Here is a 21330-nt window from a genome sequence, read left to right on the forward strand (position 1 = left end):
ACAGAACACAGTGGTTCTGTTCATGGAAGCAAGCTGCACACGGGGGAAGAGCCACATTCCAAGTTTTGCTATCTATGAGGTACTATTTGTGTCCTGGGAGCCGACACGTTCTAAAGGGTTTTGCGAAGGGGGGCCGTAAGAAAAGCATAATTCAAGCCTTTAGCTGTATTATTCTAACATATTCTACCATCGTACGAGACTGGCTGGCAGCTGTGAAGTGATTAAATGCCCTGCAGCTCGCTCCCAAGGCTACAGAGAGGGAGCGTGGGCATTCCTCTCTGGGCTACTCATGAGGAGTTTCAACAAACTCTTCAGTCCCGCGACCTTGTCCTTTCATATTCAGACAACAATGTTAACAGTTGAGCAGAGTAAGCAGAATCCGCAAGAATTGTAAGCTGCAAAGCAGTTTTTAGACAGAAAGCAATGATCAATGGTTAACAAGCAAAATGGCGATTCTTGATACATTTAAAATGGCCGCTCGTTGGTCAAGCATAGCAGTTTATATTTCTATAATTCGGTGCATAAGACGGTTGGCCCACGGCCATCAAGTTACGTCTATCATTCAAATGAAGGGTAATCGTTTTTCCAGATTGACAAACCCTCCTTTTGGCCGTATGCCAAACGTCTTATTCATTCATTGTATCCTCCTCTAATGAGGATAAGTCTGGGGTATCTACATCTGAATCATCTTCATCATTAATGTCTATGGCCATGAATTGTTTTACTGTTTGTGTTTCATCAGTGTCTCTGTTATTTCGGCCATGCGTTTGTTTTCCTCTCGACACCATGTGCATACATCCCTTAGTACATCCATCAGTTATTTCAGTGCACACTATTGGTAAGCATTGTATGCAACAGCAGCATGTAATGAATATCCCGAGTACCATCATTAGCATCGAAAATTAACTTCCATCCCCAAGACCGCAATAATCCCCAAAACCAGGATCCTATCCCCCAACCCCCTTCTTCAGTAGAGAGTGTGGAATTTATGACATGTAATTTCCGGATCGCTTTAAATATCGTAGGGGAGTAGTCATCTATATACACACAGAATGCAGTTTTTACGAGCTTGCAAACTCCCCCACGATCAACTAATATTATATCGAGAGCCATCCTGTTTTGAAGTGCCATTAGTCTTATTCCTTTTTCTTCTAACGTCATGTTCGATAAAATATCCGTTGTGGAATCTATTGTTTTTTGTAATATTCTGGACAGTTTTCTTATATTGTAAGAATGTTCTATTTGGGACAAGAACGGTATAAATGATTTGGCTATATCCATTGCTATGATTCCATCCTCGCTACTCCTTTGAGTTCTACCTTTTGTTCGTTTGGCTACTTTTGCTGTCTCCAAGAGGAACACTCCTGGAAACAGTAGACCTAGGTAGCATGTACCTTCCCAGTTTCTAGGTAACCATGGATATGCTTTTTCTCCACATATAAAGTAAACAGGGTCTCCTACGTACACAGGTTCTATTTCATGTTTTAAAACCACTGTGTTCAGGCAGTTGCTAAACGTTCCTACTTTATAGCAACCCTTTTTCTGTTGACATAGGGGAGCAGTTTTGGGGCTGTGATCCACTGCATAGGCAGGGGGCACAGCATCTTTGTTCCATTCATCCCTCATCCGAAATGTCATTACTGATGTTCTTTCTGCTGGCGGGGTTGGTCTATTCTGCCTATGTAATCTATCTAGTCTTGTTATTTTTTGTGTATTCTTTCTCATGGGTTCTAGTGCAAACACGTGAGCTTTTTGGAATATGGAACAACCCACAGGTCTCATGATCACTTCCTCAAATTCATTCATATTGGTCTCATCTAGCTGACCCGTATTACTCTTGTTCCATTTCCCAAAGAACATTGCACTCAACGATACTTCACATGAATAAACCAATGGCAACGGTTGTACATACCAGCCTATCCCTTTCCCACCGTGCTGTGGTAAATGGGCGCAAACCCAGCAATCTTTTTTCTTTAAAACCACATGGGTCATGTTCATGATGAGCAACAATGTATTGTTGCCATATCCTTCTCTGTCTCTCTTCCATTGGGGGCAAAGTACCAGTGATTACATGAACCGGGCTTTCAGTAGCTGCTTTTGGCAAAAGTGTTTCGAATGGGTGTACGTACTCCAGGAACCATAGTGTAATAGCTGTTATTGTTGGTACTATCATACTTAAAAAACATAGGACCAATGTCCAAATCAGTACCTTATTCCTTTTACCATGCTTTTTCCCTAAATGTACAGTCTCTAAATCTATTATCTTTTCAGCAGGGGTGCAGGAGGAAGCTGAAACCGGTCTTGACTTGTTCTTCATCGTCCTTCTTCTTGCTGGCAAAGTTCGTCGCAAATGTCTTTCGTTCTTGATGCCAGAAAAGTTCAACGAGAAATGGCACAGTTCAATTCTTCCAGCCTTTTCACAGCCTGGATCATTTATCCACTCACAAGCAAGATTAGTTGTTCTTTCTCCCACTGCTCAGACGATTTCCGGACAGTTCTTTATTGATAGAGTACTATGTGCATCCAGCTTGTCCCGCTCTGGCTTAGGACACATGTACTCTATCAGCTTTAGTACTTATGTGCGTCTAGCTTGTCCTGCTCTGGCTCCTGACACATGTACTTTTATAAGCGCACCAAGGAGCCGTGAGTCTTGAATTGTCCGACTTGCACAATTCTCACACTTCTCTCCTCTACGCCCCTGGTTCCTACTCCGTCCGTGAGTGGAACCAAAGGCAAAAAGAAAAGCACCAAAGATCTGTGGATCACTTTGCCTGTCGAGGCCGCAAATTATACCGATTCACTCCTGGTATTGTATGGTCCGTGAATAGTACCGTTGCATTTCCAGTATCAGGCTCAGTGTCAGCGTGTGGCACAATGATGGGTAGCGATGAGCGCCGTGGCAATGATGTAGTTTCTTTCTTTGGCTTTGGTGCATTTGCAGGAACTGGTGGGCGCCAAAGGGGTACACGCGTTGTTTCTGCTTGTGTTTGCAATGCAGGGTTTGTGTCACTCGGCAGTGATGTTGTTTCCGCTGAGCAACGTTGGGGCACTTTTTGCCCTTTTCCCTTACTGGCAGCCTCCTCAGGCTCTGTTTCGAGTTTCACTTCTCGTTTGCGCTTTGTTTCAACTTTCACTTCTCGCTCAGGCTGATGCTGTGGCACTGGACTGGCAACAGTTTCTTTCATTTCCGAGACCGTTTCCTTTCTCTGGTCGTCGGAAGTTGTCAGCAGTTCTGGGAATCTTTTGGCATGTGTCGCGTGGATCCATGCCTTCTGTCCGTCTACTCGGATGGCCGTCTGCGTTACCAAAAGTACTTGATAGGGGCCGCGCCACCTGGGTGTTAATGCTGTCTTCCGTTCAAAGTTTTTAATTAACACCCAGCTTCCAGGCTCCAGAGAGTGCCCCTGTCCGGTATATCGCACTGATAACGCCTCCTGCACCTGCTGATGAATCAAACGCAACTTCTGTATTAAAAGCCCACAATAAGTGCTTAACATAGGATGCTCGACCTCACATAATCTTTTGGGCTGCGGTGCGCACCATACATTTGCTGGTCTCCGCATTATAATCTCATAGGGGGAGAGCCCAGTCTTAGCCTGCACAGACGTGCGCATCCACAACAGCGCTAGGGGTAATTCATCCACCCAACTCAACTTGCTCCCAGCGCAAATTCTTGCTATATTTGACTTCAAGATTCCGTTATGTCTCTCCACAAGCCCGGCAGAACTGGGATGCCTGGAACTGTGGAATCTCTTCTCTATTTGCAGACCTGCACAGATCTGTAGCACTACTGCGCACGCAAAGTGGGGGCCGTTGTCTGACCACAGGACACGGGGCAACCCAAACCGGGAGAAATACTCCTTTAGCATTACTTTTGCTGTGGACATGGCAGTACAGTCTTTCAAAGGATATGCCTCCACCCACTTGCTGAATGCACAAATTACCACTAACACATATTTGTAGTTCTGGCAACTTTCCATTTCTATGAAACCAAAATGGACCACCTCAAATGGCATAGAGGGTGGGCCGAAACTACCTGCTGGAGTCACAGTTCCCTTCCCTACATTGTGTTGCAGGCACGTAATACAATTTTGCACTAGTCTTTCTGCATTCTTTTTTATGTGCTCATTCTTCCATACTGTGGATAAATGCTGTACCATCTTCTTTGCGCAAATGTGGGTAGGGCTATGCGCCATTATAACCATTGCAGTTACATAACAATTTGGCAACATCCAGTTCTTTGTTTCCCTGTCCACCCAACATCCTTCCAAATCTAACTCAGCAGAGCCCTCAGCCCACCCCTGAATCTCTTCAGTCGTGGCCTCAGCCTGCATTTCTTTGACTGTGGGAACTCCATTCTCTATTATACAAGGTACTTACTCAGTTTGTACTGTCATCATTTTATTCCCCAAATCTGTGGCTGTTTGCTTCGCAATCCTGTCTGCAAATGCGTTTCCCTCTCCCGCTCTACATGTTACTTTCTTATGCGCCTCGCACTTCACTATAGCTAGGCGCTTTGGAAACGTGAGTGCAGACAACAATCGCACAATCAAAGGGCCATGCTGAATCCTGGCCCCATGTGATGTCAAGAAACCCCTCTCAGCCCAAAGTCGGCCAAAGTTGTGAACCACGCCAAAGGCGTATTAGCTGTCAGTATAAATATTCACGTTCAAATTCTCAGAGAGTTCACAGGCTCGGGTCAGTGCTATTATTTCTGTGGCTTGCGTCGAATTGTAGGGGATTCTTCTGCTTTCTACAACACTCTTTAGGGTAGTAATTGCATATGCAGCCGTTGATGTGCCATCAGGTAATTTAAAACAAGAGCCATCACAAAATAACTCCCCATTTGGCTCTTTTCGTGGGATATCGCTCAAATCAATCCTTCCCTTTGTTTCTTCTTCAGTGATCATTAAACAATCATGGGGTGGTGATTCGTTGTCACCAATTTCTGCTATGGGCAGTGGAATTAATTCTGCAGGATTCAAAACGCTACACCTCATAATTTGGATGTGGGGTGCAAACAAGATGAGCTCATATCTTGTCAGTCTAGCTTAGGTGAGGTGTTGCGTCTGCGTCCTATTTAATAGAACGTCTATAGCATGTGGCACCATCAGAATTAAAGTGTGTCCCAATACCATTCCTTCCGTTTGTTTCACTGACGCAGCAGCCGCAGCGACGGATCGCAAACATCGTGGTAGTGCGCGCGCTACAGGGTCCAACGCACAAGAAAAATAGCCGCACGGCCTATTTCTTCCACCTTGTTCCTGCGTCAAAACCGTCAATGCACATCGTTCACTCTCACTCACAAATAGTCTGAAGATCTTTTTATAGTTAGGAGTGCCTAAAACTGGCGCAACACACAATGCAGCTTTCAATTGCTCAAACGCTTTCTGACATTCCTCATCCCACTGTAAAGGCATCTCTGCATCCTTTTTTGGCAATTTTATCATCGGCTTCACAATCAACGCAAAATTACTGATCCACTGCCGACAATAAGAGGCCATGCCTATTACAGCTCTCACTCCTTTTTGAGTTTTTGGAATAGGCATACTAGAAATACTTTCTATGCGTTCTGGTGTTAATCTTCTCCCTTCTTTCGAAAGTAGGTAACCCAAATAAGACACCTCCTTCTGATTATACTGGAATTTCTTCAAACTTGCCTTGTGACCATGGGTCGCTAAGTGTGTCAATAGTAATATAGTGCTTTCTTTGCAGATCTCTTTCGTGTCAGCAGCTAATAACAAGTAATCTATGTACTGCAGGAGTACGCAACCTTCGGGTAATTCTAACATGTCTAGCTGCTCTTTTAGCGCTCTGCTGTAAATACTCGGGCTTTCTGTGTATCCTTGTGGAATGCGTGTGAATGTGAATGATGGACCTCCTAGAGTGAACGCGAACAGATATCTACTGCTTTTATCCACTAGAATGCTAAAGAACGCGTTCTTCAAATCAACTACACTAAAGTATTCTGCAGTGGCCGCTATCATCGTCAGTATTGTTGTGACATCTGGGACCAAAGGGAATTGTGGGTCTACCACTTTGTTTAATGCGCGCAGATCAATTATGAAATGATAGGATACCTCATTGCCTCCTTTCTTGTAAACTGGAAGAATCGGGCTGTTGCACGTGCTACCTGCAATTTCCTCAACCACCCCCAAACTCACTAGGTCAGTAACAATGCTTTTCAATCCCTTCTCACCTTCAACAGAAATTTTATACTGGGGCATTTGTGGTAGTGTGACACCTTCTTTCAAAGTTATTTTTGCTGGCTCTATTTTCAAGCATCCTACATCATTATCATGCATTGTCCACAGACAGGTTGGTACTCTTTTGACATAAATTCCGTCACCGGTGCATCGTGAGGCCACATCGTGAGGAACGCCCCGTCTGCCGTACAACGTATGACTGCCCCCAATTTTCTCAACAAATTTAATCCTAGCAAGTTCTCTCCACAATTTTCTGTCAAAATAAATGGACACTGTTCCGTGAATGGTCCTATTGTAATTGGGACAGCTTCGGACATGGGGTTAATTACTGTGTACCTGCGAACCCTACAGAAACATTCTTCTGCTCCGACAGTGGTATCTCCAGAACCAAGTGGTGGTCTATCGAGCACTTCTGTGCCACTGTATCTACAAGGAAACGGTGCTCCTTATTCCCGAATCTCATTTCTACGTAGGGTCCTCTCTGATTCACGGGAATAGACACTGGTTCCGACCCCTGTCGTGGGCTGTCCTATTGCGAAAATAACACATCGTCCGATGTGTAGTAACCGCTATTGCTATAATACGTGTTTGGTTGTGTATCAAAAATATTCCTATTTCCCCCTCGATGTCCTCCACTCTGATCATTTCTCTGTTGGCCCTGCCCGCCCTGATTTTGGTTCCGAACACTTTGGTTCAATGCCTTGTTCTGTTGAGCTTGGTTTTGACCATAGGATTGGTTTTGATTACCTCCATTGGTATATCCCTGCTGCTGCTGCATGTTATTTCTGCTTGGGCCATTTGACCCCTGATGAAGCCTTCTCTGACCAAACCCACTCCTATTCTGTAGGTGCGGGCATTGCACTCGCCAGTGTCCTTCCTCCTTACAATACGCACATTGATTTAATCCCAATGACACCCCATGCATATTATTCAAATTTCCCCTGCCTTGTGCGTTTCCTCTACCTCTATTGTATCAAATGACCTGCTGCAGTAACACCCCTAATATCGTTTGCATCGCTTCTTTTCTCATCTCCAATGGGTACCCATTACATATCTCACTTACTTCCTTTACTGACATTCTTTTGTTCGACATTCATCGCATTGTTTCCCCTACCCATACCTGCAATCTTTGTTTATCACCTATTTGTCCTGGTATCGGCAAATGCTTTGTACCACCTGTAAAAACTCTCGGTCATGATTTTTTTATACTCAACCTTGACGCCTCCTTCCTACCTTTCTTAATACACTCCTGACTATATTCAGGTGTAGCAAACATCTCAGCATATCTGTCTTCCATTTCATTTTTTACTTCAATGAGTTTGTGCACATGTTTTCTTACATCCTCATCTCTTTGCTCACTGCGTGCTAACTTATTCAAATCTACCAATCGCTGTGGTGGTAAATTCCCAAGTATCTTTTTCCATTCTCCCACCAAAATTTCCCCCATGCATTCCAACACTACCTGTCTCTCGTTGCTTCTTTGGTACCCATACAATGAGGCCAATGCTGCCGTCTCATCATTTCCTTCTATGTACATTTCTACCTCTTGTCGCAATTCAATCTTTCTTTCTTTGCTGACCGCGCTTCGAGTTACCCGTCCAAATCCTGTTCCTTCAGCCCTCCCTCCCGCCTCCCCGGTCTCAATTTCGACTTCTGGAGGGGCGGATGGTGCTGAATCTGTCTCTAGAGCGGGAGGTGCGGATGGGACAAGTGACACAGGTGGCATCTGTGAAGGGCCTTGCTGCGTGCTGGGAAATAGTGTGTCTGCGGTCTGCACTTGTGGGAGTGCTCGCACTGTGGGCGGGGCTTGGGTTAACACTTGCGTGAGGGGAAGTGCTTGGGCTGTGGGAGGGGGTATGAGAGCTACTGGTTGGGCCTGCGCAGTCACTGCTGGCGTGTTTAGTTTCGATTCTGGTTTTGGGCCTCGACCCGTGTTAGTTAACAAATGTTCCATTAATTAGTCTGCTATGTGTAGTTCCCGCTGCGGGTATATTCTGTCTATGTTCATCTGGTCACGTCTCCCTTCCCGTCTTAGACTTGCAGTCCACTCCTCCTCTTCCTTCTCTTCTGCTACCTCAAGCTTCGTTTTGTGCCTACGCGCATGCTTCTCTCTACTCCTAAGTCGGAGCATTGCTTCCCTCCTCCAATCTTTGACAGTATCAAAAGCTGCAGGTCGCGCTTTCTTTCTAATTAGCACCCTCTCTAGGTTATCTATCCTTCCAATCTCAAAACTACCATTAATCGGCCACTGATGGTCGGGTTGCTTTCTAGTTTGCCTATGCCAAATTTCACAAAATATTATAGCACCCACACCATATTTTGCATACATATCATAAGCCGGCGCTCCCCCAGGCGGTGCACTTTGGCCATATTCCAAGGACTGTCTACCGCAGCTGAAAAGCCCTGCTAAAGTGGACAGTACTCCAGGCATGTTTCTTTAACCTTCCCCTTTGGTTAGCCACTTTTATCTGGATGTTTGAGTTTGCAAACTCAACACTCTACCAAAAATCAGGTTTTTCTTTGAATCAGGGAATGACTCACCTGACTCACCTGATAAAACAAGTCGCCTGTTCTAACGCAACCTCTCCCAACGTCGTATCTGCGCTTCTCTGGCTTCTGCCTCGTCTCGGGACCCTCGCCTCCTTTGCCCTCTGGCCCGGTACGTCGATCAGGGATCAGATGTGTGCAGATCTGCGGAAGGAATCTTCCTCACTTCTACAGGGCACCCAGTACACTTCTTGATCCCGGCTCGACCGTCCCGTCCTCGCCGTTCTTCCGCCTTTACTCCGTTACAATGTATACGATGGGGCAAATGGGGGAGGGACCCTATTCGGGCGCCATCTTGAAAGGGGCCCCTATGGGTCCCTCGTGCTATGGAAACAAGGCAATAACCATAGACGAAAAGATGCGCCAGACACGACGATCAAATTCCCAATGGTAGGGTTTATTGCAAGCAAAAGATAGTATCAATTGGTCAATTCTGATCTCACGCCCCGCGACGTGAGTTTCCTAGACCTCGAGGGATGGAAGAGAGCGAATTACGTACATCAGTTACATATATAAAAAATGCATATCATACAATCAGCAAAGTCATGTTCAACACCCCTTTTTATTAAGTTCCTTTGAACTCGGGATGACGATGGACATATCCGACGAGTATGATGATTATAACATTTTCGATGTCTATTCTAGTAACAATGTGCAATTAGAAAGTGCAGAGGCATCTTTTAGTTGTTGAACAGAACACGGTGGTTCTGTTCCTGGAAGCAAGCTGCACACAGGGGAAGAGCCACATTCCAAGCTTTGCTATCTATGAGGTACTATTCGTGTCCTGGGAGCCGGCCCGTTCTAAAGGGTTTTGCGAAGGGGGGGGCCGTAAGAAAAGCATAATTCAAGCCTTTAGCTGTATTATTCTAACATATTCTAACATCGTACGAGACTGGCTGGCAGCTGTGAAGTGATTAAATGCCCTGCAGCTCCCTCCCAAGGCTACAGAGAGGGAGCGTGGGCATTCCTCTCTTGGCTACTCATGAGGAGTTTCAACAAACTCTTCAGTCCCGCGACTTTGTCCTTTCATATTCAGACAACAATGTTAACAGTTGAGCAGAGTAAGCAGAATCCGCAAGAATTGTAAGCTGCAAAGCAGTTTTTAGACAATAAGCAATGAGCAATGGTTAACAAGCAAAATGGCGATTCTTGATACATTTAAAATGGCCACTCGTTGGTCAAGCATAGCAGTTTATATTTCTATCATTCGGTGCATAAGACGGTTGGCCCACGGCCATCAAGTTACGTCTATCATTCAAATGAAGGGTATTCATTTTTCCAGATTGACACTCTGTAGAAGCCTGCCAAAAGTGGAACAAAGGCCCGACTTGGGTTGGAGTTACAGAGGAGAACACAAATGCCATTTTAAAACTGAGTCCTGGCAAAAAGACCCAACCAGGGAATAAATATTAAATAAATAACCCAGCGGTATCTTTAACATTGCACCAAAAAAGTGGTGCGTTTAAAATGAATGGGAAAATCCCATAGGAAATATTCTGGGAGAATTTTTTTTTTTGCGTGGTAACCCCTGCCACCAGCCAGAAACTCGACAATGGGGGACTGGACAGTGCCCCCTTGAAAAACAGACCCAGGGGCAATCAAATTACCCCTACCAGTACTTCCACAATATGATGGTTTGTACTGTTTCTGTTCACAATTTTAGACTAGTAAAGTCAATGGTGACTTTACATGCCCTGGGAGACAGTAGTCAGTCCCAGGGTATGGAGTCTATGTTTGGGGGTCACTATGACACCCCTGTGTTACTGCACTGAGGGTGCTGTGTAACACATATACCAAAAACACATGAAGCCATTTGGAGTAAAAGACCCCATAGCCCATCAAACACATTCCAAATTCAGAGGACATTCTCAAATCATGTCTAAGAGTGGGAGAAAAAGAGTCTCACTCTTAGTAGGAGGAAAAATAAACCCCAATAAATCCAGCAAAGCTGTTGGGGGAATCACTAGGTTTGGGAAATTAGCCTATACAGAGAATTCTCCCTAACAGCTGGTTTAGGGGCTGGGGTCATAATTAGCCAGTGATTCGGAGAGGCATGCTGGTTTATGGGCTGGGGTGATAAGTAGCCAGTGATTCGGAGAGGCATGCTGGTTTATGGGCTGGGGTCATAAGTAGCCAGTGATTCGGAGAGGCATGCTGGCTCTTGGGCTGAGTTCATAAGTAGCCAGTGATTCGGAGAGGCATGCCGGTTTATGGGATGGGTTCATTAGTAGCCAGTGATTCGGAGAGGCATGCTGGTTTATGGGCTGGGGTCATAAGTAACCAGTTATTCGGAGAGGCATGCTGGTTTATGGTATGGGGTCATTAGTAGCCAGTAATTCGGAGAGGCATTCTGGTTTATGGGCTGGGGCCATAGGAAGCCAGTGATTCAGAGAGGTATGCTGGTTTATGGGCTGGGGTCATAAGTAACCAATGAATCAGAGAGGCATGCTGGTTTATGGGGTGGGGTCATAAGTACCCAGTGATTCAGAAAGTCATGCTGGCTCTTGCGCTGGGTTCATAAGTAGCCAGTGATTCGGAGAGGCCTGCTGGTTTATGGGGTGGGGTCATAAGTAGTCTGTGATTCAGAAAGGCATGCTGGTTTATGGGCTGGGGTCATAAGTAGCCTGTGATTCAGAAAGGCATGCTGGTTTATGGGCTGGGGTCATAAGTAACCAGTGATTTCAGAGAGGCCTGCTGGTTTATGGGCTGGGGTCATAAGTAGCCAGTGATTTGGAGAGGCATTCTGGTTTATGGTCTGGGGTCATAAGTAAGCAGTGATTCGGAGAAGCATGCTGGTTTATGGGCTGGGGCCATACGTAAACCAGTGATTCGGAGTGGCATGCTGGTTTATGGGCTGTAGTCATTAGTAACCAGTTATTCGGAGGGGCATGCTGCTTTATGGGCTGGGGTCATAAGTAGCCAGTGATTCAGAGAGGCATGCTGGTTTATGGTCTGGGGTCATAAGTAACCAATGATTCGGAGGGGCATGCTGGTTTATGGGCTGGGCCATAAGTAAACCAGTTATTCGGAGTGGCATACTGGTTTATGGGCTGTAGTCATGGAGTGGCATGCTGGTTTATGGGCTGGATTCATAAGAAACCAGTGATTTCGGAGAGGCAAGCCAGTTTATGGGCTGGGGGCATACGTAGCCAGTGATTCGGAGAGGCATGCTGCTTTATGGGCTGGGGTCATAAGTAGCCAGTGATTCGGAGAGGCATGCTGGTTTATGGGCTGGGGTCATAAGTGCCCAGTGATTCGGAGTGGCATGCTGGTTTATGGGCTGGGGGCATAAGTAGCCAGTGATTAGTAGAGGCATGCTGGTTTATGGGCTGGGTTCATAAGAAACCAGTGATTTCGGAGAGGCAAGCCAGTCTATGGGCTGGGGGCATAAGTAGCCAGTGATTTCGGAGAGGCATGCTGGTTTATGGGTTGGGGTCATAAGTACAACACAGAAAAGCAAACAAGGTGATTCCACCATATTAGAACTGGCACTTCACAGTTGGCCCCCAATACGAAGGGCTGCAAATTTCAAAAATGGTTCCAAAAAAATAATACAAAGGAATTCAATAGATTTTTTCAAATAGTAATACTTTCTAAATAGAGTCTTGAATCGATGTTAATATAACAGGAAATGTTTTATTCACATTCCTGTTATATGTTTTCCAAGTAACAATTATTCTCATTATACCGAGTTGGGCATTCATATCAGTCTGCCATGTTTGTACAATAGCCCATGCATTTCGGATAAACCTTCCTCAGGGCTGTCCATGAGTTATATTTCACTCTATTAGGCTTTAACTGTTTTGATGAGACATGCATTTAATTCAAAGTAAACATAGTGGACAGATAATGCCATGTTCAAAATATAATAAAGCAATGCACATACCATTCATAGTTGTATCGAGCGTGTTGTGCCAAAGAAAAGAAACAAAATCACTTTTTAGTTTAAATGCATAAGAATCTAGAATATCAACGTATTCACACAAGGTGCATAGCCTCGTCCTACCTGATTGCGTAAAATGTTCTTATTCAAATGCGTGTCAAAACACGTAAAGCAGTGCTGTCCCTGCTGGGAGAAGAAACAAACCCTCAGCTAATGTGGCTTTTTAAGTATTTCGCATCACGAAAGCTAGCGTAGGAGCGCCAGCTCTTACCTCTTGGTCAGATCGTTTTCTGCCGATAACTGTGCTAGCCGCTGAGACGTGTGCTTGCGCAGGCTGTGGACCTGTTTTAAGCGTCTCCATGGAGATGGTGCGAGGCACCGCAGACCTGCTGTAAAGCCGGTGCACGTATGCCTCACGCCCCACCCTCGGGTGTGCACCCTGGGGCGGGGATGTCTCCATGGCAATGCAACGTTGTTGTAGGAACTGTGTAAAACAGTATATGGAGCTGTCAAAGCTTCTGGTACACATTTAACTAACATGAATTGTAATAAACGTTGTGCATATCTAGATTATGCTGTATTGTTGCCTTACGAGAATGGGGAACAAAATGGAGTTAAAATTGAACTGTGAAATTTGAATAAGGTCAAAGCTTCTGGTACACATTGAACTAGCGTGAATTGTAATAAATGTATTGCATATCGAGATTATGCTGTGTTGTTGCCCTACGAGAATAGGGAAGTAAATGGAAATTTAAATTAAATAAAGTAATTAAAATGATTTGATTGGTAAATCCCTTAATGCAGAGTGACAATTACCCTAAAAGTGAATTTGTTAAACGTACAGTTCAGGTTGTAAATCAGACCTCTGTGTCTTGAGCTAAATCTAAGTCAAATCATCTGTGGTGCCATTAAGGTGGGTGCAAGGGGAGTATAGCATTAGAAACAAAATCATTCATTCATCAAGGTAACACATTATATTTTCAACAACATTGGCATTTATAGAAAGCACACGTAATTGATCTCTTCGTTTAGCCCTTTTGGTGTCAAGGAGCTAAGACGGTCGATCCAAAAGGTTTCACGTTGGTCCATTGTTTTCTGAAAGTTCTCATGTAGATCTTTTCTTTCTACTACCTCCAGAATAGCACATTTAATCTGGGCCAAATTGTGTTTTCTGTCATGCCAGTGTCTGGCCACAGCCGAGATTTTATTGTTATTCCTTATGCAGGACCTGTGTTCATTCCATCTGGCTTTAGCTGTCCTCAGTGTTTGGCCAACATAATACAGGCCCCAAGGACATTTTATTGTGTAAATCACATTATGGCAATCACACATGGCAAAACACATTAATCTGATTGTCTCTCCTGTGTATGGATGTTTTAGTGATTCACCTTTCATTATATAGCCACAATTGCTACAACTCAAGCAGGGAAAGGTACCAAAGCGGTGCGTAACCTTCTTTTTTTGTGCTGCTCTGGTTTTTGGCAAGTTTATCTGTGAGATTGTGGCTCCGTTGGTAGGCGAATGTGGGGACATCTTTGAATAAATGTTCAACCCGTTGGTCACATGTCACTGTGTTCCACTGTTTTTTTAATGATGGTTTTAATGTGATTACTTTGTCTGGAGTACTTAGATACAAACACTAATGGAGGTGCGTTTTCTTCCTTGATTTTGACTTTCAGCAAATCTTCCCTATTTTGAGTTGCTGCACGTGCTTCTGCTGCAGCTATTTCTTCCTTCCTGTATCCTCGGTCCAAAAATGTCTTTCCCATTTCTTTAACTTCATTGTCGTAGTCTGTTGGATCACTCACCAGTCTTTTCACCCAAAGCATCTGGCTGTAAGGAAGATTTTTGATAAGACTAGGTTGATGGAAACGTAGTCGTTGAAGCAGGTTGTTGCGGTCTGTAGGTTTTCAAAAAATAGTTGTCTGATATCCTGTATTCTTTATGTTGATCTTCACATCTATAAAGTGGATACTCTCTCGGGAGTATTCATGTGTAAACTGGATTCTGGTGTGTTTGCTGTTTAGATATTCAAAGAATTCTAGTAATTCCAGTTCGCTGCCTTTCCACACTCCGAAAATGTCATCTATGTATCTTATCCAAATATTCAAATTTTGTTGCCAACTTTGATTCTGGAGTACGTGTTCTGTTTCAAATATATGCATAAATGCATTACCATAAGGTGGAACCATGATTGCCCCCATTGCTGTGCCTGCTACTTGGAGATAATATCTGTCTTTGTATTGAAAGTATGAGTAATTGGTTATGAATTCGAGGAGTGCCATTATGAATTATTTTTGCACTGGTATTTCTGCTGCCTTGAGTAGTATCCATTCTACAGCCTCACTTCCTAGGTCATGTGGGTTTGACATATATAAACTTTTGACGTCTATTGTAAAGTAAAAGTTATTGCAGTCAAATGGTATTGAATTTAAACATTTCAGAAAATGAGTCGAATCCTTGATGTATGTACTCGTTTTTTGAATGAGAGGTTTAAAAAGTAGTCTACGTATTTACCAAGAGGTTCTAAAATACTGTTCATCCCTGCTACAATCGTCTCCCTGGTGGTTTCGTTGGGTCTTTATGCACCTTAGGTAATGTATAGAAATGTGGTATCCGAGGGTATGGGTTTGTCAGAAATTTCTTTGTGTGATGGTTGATCCATTTGAGTTCTTCAGCCTTATCTAAAAGTGTTTCCAAATTGCACTTGATTTCTGGTGTTGGATCGTTCGCTAGTTGTGCATAGGTGTTTGTGTCACTCAGTTGTCATTCGCATTCCTCTTCGCAGTCTGTTGTGTTCAGCAATACTAGACCACCTCCTTTGTCTGCAGACCTAATAGTCACTGATGGATCTCCATATAGATCTTGTATTAATTTCAGTGAGTGTGGTTTTATATTGCGTGTTGAGTTGGACTTAAAACACATCTTTTCAAAGTCTCTCGTTACTTGTTTTTGGAAAATGTCAATTGAAGGTATGGTAAGCGGAGGGATGAAAGTACTCTTACTCCTGAATTCTTTGAAATCCTCTTCTTTTATATCTTGTTCTCCTTCTTGTTTGAGTTCCCTAAAGAACACTTTCAGCTTAATTTTCCTGATCAATTTGTATATTTCTATTTTGGACTCGAATAGTGTGCTATTGTATGTTGGCACAAAACTAAGAACTTTCTGTAATCTTTGCATTTCTTGGGTGGTCAGTGTTCTTGTAGACAAATTAATTATGATGTTTTCTTTTGCTGTAATCTCGTGTTTCGTTTTCCTCTCTGTCTTTCTCCCCCCCTTCTTGTTCTCTTCTTCCTTTGTCGAAAAAAGCTGTCTGCCTCTTGTTGATGCTTTCGATGGTCTTGAAGAACCTGACGTACTTGGGAGGGTTTCTTCTTCTATATTAGAGGACACTCTCTCTGTGTCTGTTCCTGAGCTTGATGTCTCACTAGTGTTAGTAGGTTTGGATTTCCTTACAGGAGGACCATATTTGTCCATCCATGTGTAGACTTCTTCTTTCAAATAATCATATGTGTCTCTTTTAAATTCTGGGATTTTTTTGTTTCAAGTTCCGCCATGGCCTACGAATCCAGTTGTGCCCTACGTTGTGCAAAGAGAGCAAAAGCTTTGTAAAAAAATGGGAGGCCATACTTAATAAGTGTTCTCTAGACCTTATACTACTCACTATTCAAGAATTGGCAAACAATTTGGCAGACCTTAACAACGAAATTCAAGAGATAGAAAAAGACCTCGTGGCAACACTGAACAGAGAAGAGGTGGATATCATTCTAGAAGAGATTAACAACAAGTTGGCAGAATATAAGGTGGAGGGGAGGGGGTGCTAGCAGGTGTGAAAACACTGTTGGTTAGCACGTATGGCTTTAATGTGAATGACCTCTTCTTTTATTCAGAGTTAGCTCAGATGTGGGATTCCTCTGACGGCTTTGTAGTAATATGGGGAGGTGATTTTAATCCTATACTCAACTTGCATAGACCGTTCAGGGACATAGGGCGCATACAGCATCCACGAGAGTCATTAGGTGGACTATGGGGCTCATTACGACTTTGGCGGTACAGTACCAACGGTGCCGGTTCGGCACCGGCACCGTTGGCACCATACCACCAAATTACGAATTTTGCTCGTGGGTGCCTGACAGCCACTGTTATTATTGGTGACGGTGCATCCATGCTCCCCACCGCCATTCTGCCCTATGGGCAGAATGGGGATGGGGAGCTGGTAATACCGCCATCCCCGAATGGGCCATTAGCGGCCCGTTTAACTCGTAATGGGCTGGTAAATGCCCATTCATGGGTGGCGGTGCCGGTAGTGAGTTTGGCAGTAGCTGTGTCTGTTTTACAGGCACGGCTACCACCAAACTCGTAATGAGGCCCTATGTGTCTCCACTTCAGCTGATGGATGCGTGGCGAGCTAATTCTCCTTTTATTCTTTGGTGCATAACACTATGTTGCGAGTAGACAACTGGCTGGTGTCGATGGCACACCTGGGAGCTCTAGATGGGTGCGCCCTTCTACCCTGCACATATTCAGACCATTCCCCAATCTCTTGGTTTCGATGCAGAGCATGTCTCCCATAGTTGTGGAGGATGTTGGGGTCAGCACTCTTTGAACGCATGGAAGACAACATTGCCACATACTTTGATATAAGTGCGGCTCAGTTTCAAGTTCCTCAACCCTGTGGGAATCATTCAAGGTTTATGTAAGGGGAATTGCACTATCCTTGGTGGGTGTGATCCTGTAGCAGATTAGAAGGGAGCTGACAGCTTCAAAGGAGATGATACGAGCCCTGGAGAACCAACATGGCACTGTGCGGAGGGAGGCTTTTTTAGGCATGATAAAAAGTGAACTCCTAAACTTTCAGGTTCTGGTTGAAAGTGAGATTCCTTATATCAGTGGGCTTATCCAGGCTCATAAATACTGTGAGGCCGATAGAACGGGGCACACATTAGACAGAGTGATCAAACACGAGGGCAACAATGCTACAATCACAGAGATACAGGATCAGACAGAAAGTCCCGTAACAGACACAATCGGTATAAACAATGCGTTTACCCATAATTATAGCACTGACTGTGATGCTAGAAATGCATTGGAGGGACAGGGCCTCCATGTCCTTGTCCTGTTCTCCTTTTATCATATGTGTTATGTGCAATTTTCTGCCCAAAAGTCCATGTGGGACTCCTGGCAGTGCAGCTCTTCCTCTTTTTGATTGGGGCAACAGACGCTTGGGATACCCTTATGGCACCCATGGGTGGGGGTACAACCCTGTACCCCTAGTGTATGTTTTTGGGCACCTGTGTGTGGCCAACAGAGCAGGGTGTGTGCTGGTGGCAGCTCCATGCTGAATTTGACAGGTGCTCTGAGTAACCTCCATTTTTGTTATACCCAGGCCCTGCTATTGGGATCAGTTGATTCCTGATAGGAGACAAGTTGGCCCGTGCAGCCTCTTGCTTTCTATTGCCTGTTACCTTATTTTCCCAAAGTCCTGGGAAGCCCTGACTCTGTCCCTTCCCCCTGACTGGCTGTTGGGTGGAAGTTCCAAATATGGTATAGTGGGAAAGTCCAGGCCAGACCGGCTGGAGCCTTCCTAGTGACTGTGTGTTGTGAGTACACCCTTGGGGTGGGACCTGGGTAAATGGAGTGTGTGACCAATATGCACTTCATGTTATGGGTGCCTGGTTTCTGGTATGTAACACAAATACTGAGACAGTCCTTCCCAAAAATTGTATGAATGCAGTGTGGAGTGTTGAATAGCTGGGTGCTTGTCCCAATACACATTCCTTGATGTGGTTGTCTGGAGGGAGGAGAATGGCCTGAATGCACTGTGAGCCTGATTGGCTGCCTGCCTGAATGCCCTTCTGAATGATTGGTTGCCTGAATGTGACCCATCAGAATGAATGAGAGACCAAACTGTATATCTGGGGACCTCTCACTGATGGAAATTGTTTAGAAGCTGAAGTCGAAACTTGATGCTAATTCTCAAAGCCGATCCGGTAAGAAGAAGGTGAACTGCTGTTTCTCTTCCATGCAATCTGAAAGCTGCCGTGCCTTCAAGGAACTGATCCAAGAGAGGATCTGGCTAGGAGACCTTTTCCCAAGCTACGAGGGAACATTGTGCAGACCGCTAATCTTTGCCAAAGTGCCCTGGAAGCTAGCCTTGGAAAGACTGTAAACCAGAGACAGGGACCGCCGAGGAATCCGAAGTAAAGCACCTGGACATCAAGGCCATCGAAGTCCATTGTCATGGACCAGGGTTTGGAGGACCGCCATAACTGCTGGAAGCCTGTCGAAGCTGTGTTGCCCAGAAGCGGGGACTGCTTGATACCACGCCAATGACGACCGGAGCGGCACTGCTAAACCTTTTGCCTAAAACACTTGAATCAAAGGACTCTCTTGTCCACACCGTCGACTGCTTTGTCCTGCTGGAGAAAGTCGAGGCCACAGATGTGCTGAGCTGAATCCGCCTGTGGGTTTCCCGCCACCCGAAGACCAGAAAAATGCCAACGACCTGATGCCCTTGTTGGGCCAAAGTTCTTCGGTGACTCTTTGCGGCAACAAACTATTGCTGTTGAGGTGCACCGCATGCCTTGTCTTCGCAGGACGTCCACGACCGATCGTCGACGAGCACCGCCCAGACTAAAGCTGCTGCCTCGACCCCACCAAACTTTTCATAGAGGACTCTCAACGCCAAGTTCACCTTCTTCGAGGACTATCGACGATCTGTGGCTCCTGCCTTAAAGGGGGCCACTCAAGAAGGATCTGTCGATGACACATCGAAGAAATCTTCTATACCAGGTACATTGGGGTGGTAGAAACTTTGTAGAAGGAAATAAGACTTTAATAGACAATATATGGACTGGGCTGGTTGAATTGCATGATTTACAGGGTGTCCAGGTGTGGGGAGCCTCATACAGAACTGTGACTAGCGTAGGAGCCCAGTATTCTGCCAATTGTCTAACCAACTTGTTTTCCTTTTCAAGTCTAGTGTTGGTTCACTGTTTATTAATGGATTTGTATGCCATATTGAAACTGTCTACAGTTGATGCATTTCAATGGAATCAAAGGAGTAATGGTGGTACCACATAGAGACTGTATATATTTACCAAGTTAGAATTGCCTGAGCACAAAATGTGTTATTGTATGTGTACATAATCAAAGCCGTATTTATATAAAGAACTGTGTTTTCACTAACATAGTGTGTGGACATTCCTTTGTGGGTGCTTGGGGACTACACTGTTCTTAAGAACCAGCCTGCATCACCTCCTGAGAGCTGAAGCCTTGATTGCTCGTCCATAGCTACCCTATAGAGAATCTTGCCTGGGGTGCTCCGTGCTTCTCCTCTGCCATATAGAGAGCAGGGGTACAGATACCCCCCTCCAGTCTTTACATCCTCTGTGCTAACAGAGAAATGCATTAGTGCCAAGGAATTACTCAGTACATGCACGGGATAGATCTTCCCCACCTTGACGTGAAGTTCACAGTGGAAGAGGTTGAGCATGCAATTGAGACTTACCAGAAGGGAGAGCCTCAGGAACAATTGGCTTGGGTTGTAGGTTTTCCAAAGAACCAGTCGGGCTTCTTCCCTTTGTGATCCACAGTACACAACTTACTGAGGTTCCTCTGTCTACTATCGCAAATTTATCTCCCTGGCATGAGCGATTGCAGCAGCGCTGGATGCCGAGAAGGTATTTGACTCAATCTCCGGGAACTATCTTCACACAGTGCTGGACACTCTCCATCTAGGCCAGTACTGCATAGGCTTTGTCAAGTTACTTTACAAAGTCCCATAGCTATAGTCTCTACCCATGGTCGTCTCTCGCTGCCAATACAGCTGAACAGGGGCACAAGGGAGAGATCGCTGTGTATTACTGCTATTATCATGCACAGCATTTCCATAAGCGAAGGCTGCCGAGCCCCGCACTGCCTATGCCCATTGTTTACCTCATGTAACTCGATGACGTTGGAGCACAACACTGCTCCTGGCAACCGACCGCCAATCTGCGGGTTTGGGAGTAAAGACAGCAATAATAATAGTCACCACTTGAAACAAGTGACATCTGTTGGACCGTAGCTCACTTTAAAAAATACAATTCTGAAGAAATCTGGTCTGGGGAGTCTACTTCATATGGAAGGAGCAGGAGAGAGATTGTTAGGCATCCATTGCTCTCTGCACCACGCCATGCTCACTTGCAAAACCTTTGGTGGTCTGTACACAGCTTTTCCACAGTTTAGGAAATATGTCTAGAGACTGCATCAACTAGTGCCTGTGTTGAGCTATGCCCCTATTTATACAATGATGCACTAAGTCTATGCTTGCTTCCCACGCACACAGACAGAGCTCTGGGGATTGAAAACATTGAACCCATCATTACTTAACATAACATTCCTTAACTTAATTAAATTGCTCAAGAACAATGCAACATGCATGAACAGTGATTTAAGACACAGTAAAGAACTTGAAAGCTACTGGAGTGAGTGATCAGCCCCCACTTGACTGTTCCATGGAGATGAACGTTATCTATGCGCTCAATAGCGACGGCATCTTAACAGGTCTGAAAAAGACTGAAGTGTACATTTTCATTTCCCTGATAAATGCTTTACTTAAATTGTGTGACTGTCATAATCCCAACCAAGAAGGGTTACAGCAGATCCCGAGCCCTGACCTGACTCTTACGAGTGAATCGTTCTCTATGAATC

At 44.8% G+C, this 21330-nt stretch overlaps 1 protein-coding gene across 1 annotated transcript in view; it reads left to right on the plus strand.

The window, feature by feature from the left end:
- The window catches only part of LOC138473495 (vomeronasal type-2 receptor 116-like), a 328503-nt gene that overhangs the window by 105211 nt on the left and 201962 nt on the right, over positions 1 to 21330 (plus strand). The gene's annotated exons all lie outside the window — the stretch shown is intronic.

This window comes from Ambystoma mexicanum, chromosome 8 (assembly GCF_040938575.1).
Source record: "Ambystoma mexicanum isolate Mex_15411 chromosome 8, UKY_AmexF1_1, whole genome shotgun sequence".
NCBI lineage: Eukaryota > Metazoa > Chordata > Amphibia > Caudata > Ambystomatidae > Ambystoma > Ambystoma mexicanum.